The following is a 13,901-nucleotide window of genomic DNA, read 5'->3' as shown; positions in this document are numbered from 1 at the left end:
CGGTAGGGCCATTATGGTGCTTTGGAGTTCGTAATGACTACCTCCCATACCATATACACTTAATGGCATTACTGCACTTACAATGCCCAAGAATGGACTTGGACACTGTAGGGGTACAGGGCTCATGAACACATACCCTTACCACTGGCACAGTGCACCCAGCTAGAGGGGTGGCTTGCCTGGGCCGTGGTTTGTAGGCATGGCTCACAGGGATGTGGGCCATGCCAACTTTTCACTTTTGCTCTGCACCAAAACATGCAGCCTGCAATGGCAGTGTCAGAGTGTAAAGGCACAGGGCCTCTAAATATGGCACAATAAGTGCTGCAGCCCTCAGAGGCTTTCCCTGATCACAGTGCTCTTGGGACCTTGAGTGGCTTTTACAAGGGACCCACATGTGGCCAGAGAGCTGCCGTTTGGGTTTGGTGACATTATATTTTAAGGAAAGAACATAGGCCCTGGGTATCTGTATAAGTTATCAATGGAGGAACAGGTGAAGACGTAGTCAGACACCTGTTTCGGAACAATGCGGATGCTTAGAAAGCACTTCCCTTGAATTCCACTTTCGGCAAGAAAAACCCTCTTTCAGTCGCTCTTGGTTAGTCGACTGGATTAGTGCAACTCTCTGCTGGTTGGAATAAGGGAAGACTTATTATCAAAACTACAGGTGGTGCAAAACACAGCAGCCCGCCTCGCCCTCAACAAACCGGCGGGCACCCCTTCTTTACCTCTCCTACGTCAACTACATTGGCTTCCTTTTCGGAAATGAGCCATTTTCAAGCTGCTATGTATGGTCTTCAAGCCTCTGCAGGGGAATGGCCCAGCCTATTTGAAAAGAAACTGGCCCTGTATCGACCTGTGCGTCAGTTAAGATCCAGTAATTGCAATCTGCTTTGCACGCAGAGAATAAACAAGGTTAAAGTGGGTGGTCAAGCTTTTTCTCATCTAGCCCCCAGCCACTGGAACAGTCTCCCTGAGGAGATCCGGGCCTGTTCCGATCTGTCTCGATTTAAGAAAATGCTCAAGAAATTGATGTTTTAGGATTATTCTGCTCATTAGTGTTCTCTTCTCTGGCGCCGAGAGATCCCACTGGGGATGATTCCCTGCGCCCTACAAATGAGTATAATAATAATAATAATCAGGTGGCAGGAACCCAGAGCGCACTCGGTCAAAGCACATCAAAATTGGCATAAAGGGGGAGGGGGGCAACCATGCAAAACGAGGGCACTTTCCTACGACAAACATCTTGCTTCTTCTGCTCAGAGCTTTTTCCTGCCATTGTCAATGGCTTTATCGAGACTTTGTCCAGTGCTCTCTGGTGTTGACAACTCCTCTTTGGATGCAACTTGCTACCTTGTCCTGGTGAACTCTACCTTCTCCTGGACTTTTTCTTCAAAATGTAATTTCAGTCTGAAGTTCAGCCAAACCAAGTCCTAATCCACCTTGAGTATCTGACTTGTGCTCCATTGTGGTCAACCTTAACATTTGACTTTGTCCCGGTCTCACGCAACAAGAAACGCGTGGTTGGCATGTTGGTCTTTTAGGTGCTAGATTTCACTGAAATCTTAAAAAGAATCTGGTTGTATTGATAGGGTTTTTTTTATTTTAAACATATTTTATTTGTCAAAATTGCACAGGTAATGCAGGTACAGGTAATGCAGACCTCTGAATCCCAGAGACAGCTGCCACATGTAAAATACAAAAAAATTTAGTTTGACCTTTTTGCATATTTAAGGACAGGAGAACATGAAATACAAATAAAATCAATTCATGCAAACAACCAACTTCCCCACCCCCCAGCGACCGTCTCGCTATGCCGGAACAACATATTACTGACCTAGGCTGCCATCAATTTACACAAGAGCTCAACAATCACAATACCATTTTCTACTGAGGAATTACGAGCCACACATAAGGGTGTGCAAGGAACAGGAGAGGCCAATGGTCTCGACTCTGGCCCCCCGTGGCGGCTCCAGCTCCATCCCTCGATAATCTGCCCAGTGCCTCCAGATCTTATAGTGCTTCTTAGGGCACCCTCTAGCCTAAAAAATGGGGAGCTCAAGGCCCACACAAAAGTCTAGACCATTTTTCCAAATCAAGACTGAGGGGGCAACATCCGCCTCTAGCTATATCTCTCTTTGCTAAGGTAAAGCCCAGGAGCACGAGATGTCACTTTTAGATGTTGCCCCCGATCCCTTCCATCACATGAAGGAGAACAAGCTTCGGTGAGTGAGGAAGCTCCACCACAGAACTTCAGAGAGGCAGGCCAGTACCCCCCTCCAGAAGCGTGCTTGCGCTGTGCAGTGACATATAGTATGTATCAAGGTCCACTCTTCATGCCCGCAGCGAAGACACACCAGGGAAGCCACCAAGCCTGCCCTCCAGAGCCTAATTCTGTTAAAGTAAACCTGTGGAGGTATTTAAATTGAATAAGCCGCAGGCGCACTGCAATAGCCACCCCACACAGGGGAAGCCAAAGCTTCTGTCCAGTCCTCTTCTTCCATCTGGCCCACATCACCCTCCCGGGCCTCCCACAGACGCTGCAAAGAGGGGGAACTGCGCGTAACCAGGGACTGTTAGATTTTGGAGATCTTATGGTCTAGGAGGTCCCCCATAAAAACCTTAGCCGGGCTAAACTCCAGCAGCAAGTCGAGACCCTCCAAGCTGGGAGCAAAAGCATGCCAAAATTGTAAATATTTAAAGAACTGAAAGTCATCTGGATGTCTTGAAAGGATTTCAGCACCATGCCTTCAATAACATCCCCCAGAGTAGATATCTCGATGTTATCCCAATCGCGAAACCCGGAGAGACGGCTGTTGTGCCATAATGGGGTCTCCCTAGTCAATCTATTCCACAAGCCCATCTTCCGCAATGCCTGCCTCCAGATCTGAAAAACAATATACGTGACAGGCAGAAGGAGACGCTTCAATGGAGCAGAGTAAAGAATAGCGTGTAGGGACTGGTCCCCCATGCATCGCCGCTCCACGGTGTATGCTAGGTCTGCCCTGTCTCCATACCACCACTCGTTTAAGACAAGTAGTTGCAATGCAACATTTATTGGACCAAATATCGGAGGTTGCCAGTCCCCCGCTATATGTAGATAGGAAACACGTCGGGACTGCCACCCTCACTGCCCCACCCCCCAAAGGAACAGTCCCAGAACTGAATTCACCTGGCGGAACCACCGTGGGGGAATCAGCTAGGGATTATTTTGTAATTGATACAGTACTCGCGGGAGTGACACCATCTTAAAGATGGCTGACTGGACGTAGATGGACAGGGGTATGGGGGACCGGGTCTTAATGTCCTCACGCACCCGCTTCCATACAGGTGCAAGAATATGTTCCCAGGCCATGGTGGGAGATTCTGACAAATACATTACCAAATATTTCATGCCTCCTTGTACCACCTGTACAGACGACGGCCAAGAACAAAGCTTGCCTGACCTCCCAACACCCGCAGGGTGGAATTCCGAGGGTACATATATAAACCAGATGTTTCCCCGAAGATCTGCATAATACGCAACAGCCGAGGGCCCGTTCGTTCCAGGTTGGTAAGAAAGAACAAAACATCGTCAGCATAAAAGGCGATCAGACAGTCCATGCGCCCATTCAAATGCGGACACCTGAACGTCCATCCAAACCCAAGCAGCCAAGGGCTCCATTGCTAAAGCGAAAAGATATGGGGCCAATGGACACACCTGCCTGGTGCCCCGACCAATAGAGAATGCAGGAGAAACTAAGCCTGGCACTCGCACGAGGCTGTTAAGTCAGTATACAAGAGGGTGAGGTAGGACAAAAAATGCGGTCCGAAATTCAGCCACCGCAGTAGCGCAAATAAATAGACCGAACTCAAGGAGTCAAACGCCCGGTCCATATCCGCCAATAGAAGCGCAGCCCGTTCCCCCAATCCCTGGATCGTCGAGACTGCCACATGAGCCTGCCTGATATTATGGCGTGGTCCGGGTGTACCAGTAAGGCTATGTGAGGGCAGAGGCGGTTTGCCAAAGGTTTAGCTAATATCTTAGCATCCACGTTCAGGAGGGAGAATGGGTGATACGAGGCGTGGTGCTCCGGCAGACTACCAGGCTTATGAAAAACTACTATGTCCGCATATTTCCAGTCGCTTGGCAGACACCCCCAGTCCCTGGCCTCCTCCACCACCCTCCGGTAGTGGGGTCCCAGCTGCAAAAAATATATATTTTTTAAATTCACAGGGAAAGCCTTTAGGGCTTGTGGCCTTGCTAAAATTAAGTTCACCCAAGGCCGTCCCAGTTGTTCTTCAGTAAGCGGGCCTTCCAATTTTTCCCTAACTGCAACAGAGAGTGACTTCAGTGGGAGATCATCCAAGAAACGCTCAATGACTTCCGCTGGGAGGCTTTTCGTAGGGGCATATAACTGAGCATAATACTCTGCAAAACTGCATGCAATAGCCGACGTGCCTGACACTGGTAGCCCATCCGACCCCACGACACCCGGAACGGCCTGGGGGTGAATCGAACCCTGACACAATCGGTGCAGCATTTTACTTGATTTGTCACCCCATTGGTAGATCCTACTACGGGTAGTAAGCCAGGCCTGTCGAGCCTCATATAAGCGAATATGAGAATATTCCTGCTGCGCTAGCAGTAACCGATGTCGAGCCAGCCGCCCACCCTCCTCCCTGCCGTGCACCTCCAACTTAAGAACAGTAGCTTCCGCTCGAACCAGGGCCTCTTTATGCTGTCTTTGGGCCGCAGCACAAAATGAGATATCTACCCGCCGAATGGTGGGTTTCAAGGCCTCCCAAAGAGTCAGAGCCCCCAAGACCGAGCCCAAGTTAATGGCTATATATTGATCAAGGGCATCTTCCATTCGTTTCATGTAGTCCTCCTTCTGAAGTTTCCAGACTGATAGGTGCCATCGGAATGGCTCACAGGCTCCCCCGGCTCGTATAGTAAGTGCCACTGGAGAGTGGTCAGGAAGTCCCCGTGGCAGAATGTCCGCCATCGCCACTCTGCTGTCAAAGACCCATGGGATGAACAGATAATCTAGGCGGGAAAAGGGACCATGGACTGCCGAAAGATATATATATAGCCCTGCGTATTACCATGCATCCTGCACCAGGGGTCGACCCAATCAAGACTCATCACTAAGGAGTACTGTTCAGTAAGATGGGGGGCCTCAGATAAACATCAACCACCATCTATCTCTGGCCACATCCATCACACCATTCCATTCCCCTCCCACCACCGCAAGGCCCTCGGGTATATCTGTTTACAGGGTCAGAATCTTTTCCGCCAACCAAAATAGCAACCCCTCTGGAACTCCTCACAAACCTGGAATGAAAGACTTGTGTAAATCTGAAGCGCTGAAAGCATACTGCCTTGGTCCACATGAGTTGGGTCTCCTGCAACAATAATATATCTGCGTAGGCTCGCTTGGCAGACTTCAGAATAGCCCCCATTTGATCTTGTCTGGTGCCCCTCTAACATTCCAGCTAAGAACCTGATGAAGACTAGGGGGTCTCCTGTATACTAATAGACATTCCTATTCCGTGCAGATCCTATACAGTACCATGGCAGCAGCAAGAATCTTTCACAAGACGTAACAGAGTCCAGAACACAAGTAGACAGTGCAGCAACCCCACAAACCCCCCCCAACAACACACCCCACAAATCCCCCCACCCTGTACCTCCAAAACAATTAAGTACCTGTCGCGGCAGGCAGAGCAGCCTGACCCCAACAGGAGGTCCCACCCCTCACCCACCAACTGATCCCCACATCACAGCCCATTGTCTAGTTGCCTCCTCTCCTTCTGTGGAGCCCCACGGAGAGACTGGACAACCTACATGCCCCTTCGGCCTATAAACAATACTCGAATTTGGAAGGTAGCATGGTCATCCTGGTATCAGTCCAATGAGACAAGAGGCCAATAAACGGACCACCCCTGGGCCGTGGGACCTGCAGACTGTGAGCGGCCCCTTCTTCCCCTTGGCCCCTGCTGATTCCGGGCAGGCCCACCTGAAGAGGAGTCGGATTCTCTTCCCAAGGGAGAGTGAGGACGCTCCCACACAGTTTCATCTGTCCAGTGAAATACCTCCTCCAGTGTGTCAAAGAAGTGGGTGCAGGAGCGGTATACTACACACAGCCTGGCCGGATAAAGTAGAGCATAAGGGAGCTTGAGTTCATGGATGTGGGCCTTGGTGGCTAGGAACGACTGCCGCAGCTGCTGCACCAACTTAGTATAGTCCGGAAAAATTAAGATGTGTGAGTTATTGAGCAGCAATAGCTCCTTAGCCCGGGCCTGTTTCAGGATGGTGTCCCTGTCGTGGTAATTGAGGAGCATGGCGATGACAGGCCGCGGGCACCCGGACTGGGGGGCTTCTGCATCAGAGTCCTGTGTGCACGTTCCACCACAAAGTCGAGAGTTCCCCAGAAGGGAGCCAGCCCACTGGCCAGTCCATAAGAAACCGCTCCATATTCCCCTTTTCGCAGTCCTGCGGAAAACCAACAAAGCGCAGGTTGTTGAGTTGCGCCCTCCCCTCCACGTCTTCCACTCTCAGTGCTAGGCCCCATTGGGTAGTCTCCAGTGACAATACTTGCTGCTGCAGAGTGGCGACCACATCTTCCATACCCGAGATTCTTGTCTCTGTCTCTGAAATGCGGGCTACCGCATTCCTCAGGTCCTCGCATAGGAGCCTTACATCGGAGCCGACCACCCCGATCTTGGCTTCCAATGCGTCTCTGGATTGCACAATGGCGGTCATGAGGGCTGCAGTATCTGGTATAGCATTTTGGAGACCTTCCAGGCAGCGCCGCCGGACCCCCTAGCCCGTGCATTTATCCATGGTACTCTGTTTAGTAGAGCCACCGCCGGGCTTGTCTCTGGTCATAGTGCTCTATCACTGCCACCGACCCTGGCCAGAAAACCTCCAGGAGGTGACTATGTAGCCATTCCGATGGAGGTCGGGGTCCCACTCCCGGTGTCATCTAGGTAGAGGCACGCCATCCCCCTAACCCCTGGTGGTACTACCCCCGAAGAGATCACATATGGTGGGGAATGAGAGGAGGGGGGAGGTGAAGGAGCGAGAGGCGCCCGCCGCTGCCGGGCCGCCCTCCCAGGCAGTGCGGCGGTACTCATGTGCTGGGTGCCTGATTAGTAGAAACCCTGGCTGTCCCAGGAGGGCCCCTCTCTACCAGGAGCTGCCCAGGCCGAAGCTGAGGCACCAAGATGGCAGTCAGCCGTCTGCATCCCGCACTCCCAATTTCTCCACCACCTAGCACTGCGACCGGAGCAGGCCGCCAACAGAATCCGCTCCCCTGGCTGGGAACTGAAGGAACAGCAATGTCGCAGGGCGAGCCACGCATCGCAAGCCCTGCACCCCCACTGTGGCCGCGACTGCGGCCGGGCAATGCGGCAAGGAAATGCGAGCATTGCCGCGGCTGAGGATACTGCTGCGTCGCACGCAGGCCGCCGCCGATTACCAAACCTCCGCCTGAGAACCTCCGGCGGCTCCAAAAATCAGCTCTAGGCTAGTCCTCAGCGGGAGATGTTAGCGGGGCAGCCCAGGGAACGGGTTGAAAGCCGAAGTAAAGATAGTAGTAAAGATCAATGTGAGGGTGGATGGAGCGCACTCAGATCACATCCGCCATGCTGGCCTGCCAAGCCACGCCCCAATAGGATTTAATTTTGTTTTGGTGTTATTTTATTTATTAAAATGTATCTTATTTTTCAAAATTGGTTTGGGATTTTTCTTGTGTTGTGTTTTCACTTTATTACTGTTTGCTGCATAAAAACTTTACACAGTGACTCTAAGTTTTAAATCTTTTGCACCAAGCTACCAGATGGCTAAGCACAGGTTAATTCAGTGACTTTTGTGGTTCATGCTGGCAATGATTCTGGTTGTTGCTTGAGTAGCATTTCATCCACCTCAAACAATAACCCTATTTCTTACATTATTGTAACTCAGTATTTTAAACAGACATTCTACTCTGCTTCTAGAGAAGCAGGGCGATGACCTGTTCACATTCTTACTCTAAAATATGTTCTTCATTACAGCTTGAAGCCAATATGCTCCCTCCACACTGTTAGAAATGGGGTTTCCGGTTGGCAGAGGTACGCACCCTGTCCAAGCAGGAACCACAGTCCCAGTCAGGGTAAGGGTTTTCAAGATTAACTCAAAATGCAGTGCTTAGAAGCCATTACCTCCTCGTAAGTCTTCCTCGCCACCTGAGTTACACAATGATCTTCAGCTCCGCAACAGAACCCTCAAAGTAATTTTACGCACCAGTCCTCACATTCCTCCTCAACATGGCCGGCCACGTTTACCCATGACCCAGTACAAGAGGAAGCACAACCCACCCCACCTCCTGTTTTTTTCTGACCTGGAGACTCTCTGAGCACGATTCTCAGGCAATTAGGGTGAGGTTATGCCTTAGCTGGCCCTAACGCCCAGGGTGGAGGCCCTGCGAAGTGGGCTCTTGTTGTACCCCCCCTTTTTTTACCTTATTCTACTAGGCTTTTCGGTGAAAGCTCGGCAGAGCAAGCTCATCGTGGAGGTTGGAAGCGCTGCTACAGCGGGCTAATTTTGGGGTGTGTGGGCCATGCATCACGGCCGTTGGTTGTGGCACTGCCCCAAAACCCGCCCCTTTTTTTCATAGAAAAGTCCAGACTATCCGAGGGATTGTTGACTTCGTGGAGACTTGGGAAAGGTCTGTCTCCAACCACTGGATCTTGCGTATTGTCAGGAAGGGTTACTCGATTGTCTTCAACTCTCCACCCCCAGGATTCTTTGTCCACACTCTCTCACCATCACCTCTGCCAAAGCGGGAGGCACTTTTGGTGGGTTTTGGGGATCTGTTTGAGAAAGGGGCTATTCGTCCTGCTCCGGCCTGTAAAAGGGGTCAAGGGGTCTACTCTATTCTTCTTCTGGTAAGGAAGGTTTCCGGGGACTTCCGTCCTGTGCTGGATTTGAAAAGGGTGAACTTATTTGTCCTTCATGTTAAGTTTAAGATGCTGTCTATGCAGGAGATCCTTCCCTTACTGGTTCAGGGGGATGTGGTTGTAGTGTAGTTCCTATATCCCTAATAGGCTCTGCACATTGGAATGATATACACTAGAGATTCGAGATAGGACTGAGGTCAGTGTGTCTCTATCGAGTACATTCAACTTAATTGTGTGTGCCAGCTAACTCAGAGGTCATTAGAAACTTTCTCGAATGAACAAGAAGAGATTAGTCTCTGACAACCGCATAAACATGACAACTTTGTTTCCCCTTAGAGCCGGAACAATATCTTCAGAGTCGTGGAAACAATAGATAACTATTTCACTAAGTCAATTGTGCATGCTTCGTTTATAAAGAGTTGCATAGAAATAGAGAGACGGCGTTTCAATAAAAGGGGTTTATTGAACAGTCTTATTTCTCATGCAAGAGATATGAACTGCTACAATTGTTAGACAATGTGTGAAGTATAATGCGTACAGCATAAACAGTAATATAAGTTAATACTGCAATAGCATTGTCTGTTGATATGATATATATAAAAATACATACATAAATAACACAGGTTAAAATACTCAACTGGTGCTTCTAAAATACGCCTACAACAGTGTACCTAACCTAGGTCTAGTACGGGGGAAGAAGTAGGTGCTGGTTTATCCTAGGTTTAGTTTTGCCAAGAATTGCCAAAGGTTTCATCAAGGTTCTAATTAGCTCCATACCTTAGAATGAGAGAGGTTGGTATCTCTTTCCCGGGACTCGATTTCCCAACACCCCGCAAGGGGAGTCAGAAACACTGGAGCTGGATTCTCAACAGGAGGATGACAGCGTCTAGTCAGTCTAGTCAGCTGGGGAGTTGGCTTCCTTCGATACTTGCTTTTGCGAACTTCGTCGTGCTAGTAGGTAGTCGAACTGCACCGAACCACACCGTGCTTTGCCATAGGAAGGGAAGGTATATTTATACCTTGAAGGTGTTTAGAAATGCTGGTATTGACGTATAAGTCGGGCATATGAACATCATGAATGAACCCCTAAAGAATAGATGTTCATGCATAATAACTGAGTTCTTGGAGAAATCAATATCCAGGCAAGGGAAAGTCCCTAAAGCTTAAGAGTCTGGTTTTCCAAGAAATTGTTGTGACGTAGATGAACGGATGTAAAGTAGCCATGCCTGTATTTGGGTAGCATGGACTATGCCTAAATATTGACTGGATTTCTATGCCTATTTAAAGGCAATGTGAAATTTACCTATATAAGGGTATGAATCGGGAAATTGATACTGAATCTAAATCAATACACAACATGTTATCTTCTTTGGATCTGCTTGATGCCTACCTCCAAGTGCCCATTCACCCTGCATTCCAGCAGTACCACAGGTTTTGTGTGGTGCCAGAGCATTTCCGATTGCAGGCACTGCCATTTGGTTTGTCTTCTGCCCTGATGGTCTTCATTAAAGTCCTGGCTCCCTTGGTTGGGCTCATCCATAGGGAGGGAATGTGGGTATTACCGTACCATGATGACTGGCTGATATCTGCCTCTTCTTTTTCCAATTGGACTCTTCAAGTCCAGAGTGTTTGTGAGATTCTGGAAAGGCACGGCTTTCTGATCAACCACAAAGAGTTGCATCTGGTTCCCACCCAGAAGGTAGTGTTTATTAGGGATCACCTGGACATGGTCAAGGGGCTGGTGTTTTTGCCGGCCGTGAGGAGGGCAACCTTGAGGAGGGACCTGGGTTGTCTGCTTGCCTTGGATTCTGCCCCGGTGCATGAGTGGTTGAGGTAGCAGGGTTTGATGGCAGCAGCAATAAGTGTACTGCTGTGGGCTCATTTGCATTTGTACCCGTTGGTAAACCATCTCCTGTCCCATTGGTCCCCTTGTTCTGCTGCTTACGATCAGCCAGTGGTAGAGTCCCCTCAGATCGCCCTGGGTTGGTGGGTGGTGGAATCCAATCTGACCAGAGGTCTTCCTTTTTAGGTGTCTTCCTCCTGGGAGGTGATGACAGATGCCAGCCAGTTGGGCTGGGGGTTAACGTTGGATTCCTGGTCTGTTCAGAGTCTCTGGAATCGCCTGCATGCTGGTTGCTCACCCAACTTCAAGGAGGAGCTGAAGGTAGATCAGATGGCTTATCTGGAGTTTGCATCAGCCGTTCAGGGGCATCATGTTCTGGTCCGGATGGACAGTCAGGTGGTGATGGGTTACCTCAATCACCAGGGGGGCTGCAGGGTTCAGTCCCTGTGGATCCGGGTTCAGGAAATTATCACCTGGGCAGAAATCACTGTGTTGTCTCTGCTGGCAGTGTATCTCCCAGGGAGAGAAAATTGTGTGGCAGATAACCTGAGCAGGGTTTTCCCCCTATGTCTTCGATGTCACTGTCTGGGGAGGTGTTCAGTGTATTGCAAACGCAGTTTGGGTGTCCGACAGTGGACTTGCTTGCGGCCAAGGGCAATGCTCAGCTGCCCCACTTCTGCATGATTATTCCCTGTTCAGAGGCATGACGGGTGGATGTGATGTCATTTAAGTTGCCAGACATCCTGCTTTACGCATTTCCGCTGATCCATTTGATTGCCCAGGTTCTGTGCAAGGTATTTGTTCTTCTGATTGTGCTGGGCTGAGCTCACCGCTCGTTGTATAATCTTCTGAGGGAGCTGGCCATTCAGGAGTGTTGGGTGATTCCTAATCTTCCTTATACGCTGAGGGGTTTGTGTCTTCCTGCGGGGGTTGTGGGTTGGCTCCATCTTCAGGCCTTGATCTTGAGAGGGTGAGACTCTTGTTCCGTGGCTAGATGAGGAAATGGTTGATTTTCTTAAGGGTTCCAGACATCTGGCGACTCTTCAATCTTATTCCCGACATTGGGGGTCCTTTTCTAGGTGGTGTGTTTCTAAAGGCCTAGAGTCTGGTTCAGTGGACCCGTCCTGGGTGCTGGACTTTCTGTTGGATAGCTTTACGTTGGGCCTAGCTCTTTCTATATTTCGGGCTCAGTTGAAGGCTTTGCGGGCGTTCTGCAGTCCTCATTTGGATTGGTTGGATCCATTGGTGGCCCGGTTGATACGAAGTTGTTTTCTTCAACGTCCTAGAGTGATTTGTCCTGCCCCAGCCTGGGATCTCCCGTTGGTGTTGCAGGCCCTTCAGGGAGCTCCTTTTAAGCCAGTGGGTTCTGTGGACATTAAATTCTTGACCATGAAGGTGGTGATTCTGATGGCCATTGTGTCAGCTGCTCAGATTGGAGAGTTGTGGTCATTTTTGCGGTCTCCTCCTTTTGTGCGTGTCTTGCCGGATTGTGCTGTCCTTTGCCCGACCCTAAGTTCTTGCCCAAGGTCCCCTCAGTTGCCAACCATTCCAGGTAGGTCATTCTGCTGACTTTCTCCCCGGTTCCTGAGTTTGGAGGTGGAAGCTGATCTCTCCCTTCTGGAAGTCCGGCCGGCAGTGTTGGTTTATCTGGAGCGGACTTTGGCTTTTTGCAAGTGTGATAGTCTGTCACTTTTGGCCCAGTTAGATCGGGTCATAGGCCTTCTCTTTCTACCCTGAGTAGATGGATTAAGCAGACAATCCTTCTGGCCTATGGTTCTCAGTGGTCGGAGGTGCCGGCCTGGATCCAGGGTCCGTCTACCTGGGGTATTTCTGCCTCCTGGGCCTCTTTTAGGAGGTATTTATTGTGAATATCTGTAGGGCCTCTACGTGGGCCTCTCCACACATGTTCATGTACCACTATTGTGTGGTGTTGGGTGGTCCTGCTTCTGGGGGTTTTGCTGAGGCTGTTGTACATGCTAGCCCTGCCTGCACTTGACTGCCGCTCCTTCTGTTAGGTGTCTGTTTTTTTTTCTCTGTTTTGCTGTTTGGATTAAATCGTGGTATTTGCCTCAGCCTTTGGCATATAGTTTCTTGTTGGTGACTATGAAGCTGCTTGGCTTTGGGATATGCTCACTGTGTGACTCAGGCAGTGAGGAAAACTTACACTGAGGTAATGCTCCAGTTACTTACCAGTAATCTTTACTACTCTGAGTATAGTCTTCCTCGCCACACGAGTTCCCATCCCTCCCTCCCTGTTTGACTATCGGTTTCATGTGGTTGCTTGCTGCATTGGTAGTTGTACAGGAAGTGGGGTTGGTCATGCCTCCTCTGATACTGGGGCAAGGGTGAAGATGGTTGGCCATGTTGTGGAGGGATGGGAGGACTAGAGCGTAAAATTGCTTGGAGGGTTCTATTGTGAAGCTGAAGCTCACTGCGTAACCCATGTGGTGAGGAAGACGATAGGCAGAGTAATGAAGACTACCAGTAAGTAACCGGGGCAAGAACTCCAACTGGGGCCATCTAGTAGTGCTTGACTGGGGCAAACCCAAAAGTTCAGTCCGAACGTGATGGAGAACGGGCCAGAGACAGTAGTCATGCAGACCCTCGGACAGTACCTCAGATACGTCGATGCTTGGGACAATGCAATGCTCAATGGAGAGGATGCATTTCAGGTGCAGGTGATGTGTCGGTTCTGCAGGAAGTGCAAGGTCACTGAGGAGTTGGCACTCTGGAGTGATGCACTGTGCAAAGTAGGTGATGCCCCAGTTGCGGGTTCGAGGCTTTGGTTAGCAAAGACAGTTCAGTGCCAGTGATGTGTCAATGTTAAGAGTGCAGTGAGTCGAATTTGTGGTGTTGTAGTTGAACCACTGGGCTGAGGGCGATGCACCGGTCGACAGCCACACAGGGCCAGTAATGCATAGGAGCTGGGATGGTGCACCACAGATGTCGGTGATGTGGTGTCTGAGACTCACGCAAAAGCAGTTCTTCGGAGGTGCTGCGGCAAAGTCGGGGCTTTGTTGAAAGGCAAGGTCAAGGTCATTGCGTTGTGGGCTCGATGTGCATTGTCCATGGCTTCAGTGCAGGCAGCGTCAGTTTTGCCTGGATGTGCAGGATCCAAAATGACGTTTCATAGTCG

This window comes from Lissotriton vulgaris, chromosome 2_1 (genome assembly GCF_964263255.1).
Source record: "Lissotriton vulgaris chromosome 2_1, aLisVul1.2, whole genome shotgun sequence".
NCBI lineage: Eukaryota > Metazoa > Chordata > Amphibia > Caudata > Salamandridae > Lissotriton > Lissotriton vulgaris.
This window is presented reverse-complemented; position numbering follows the sequence as displayed.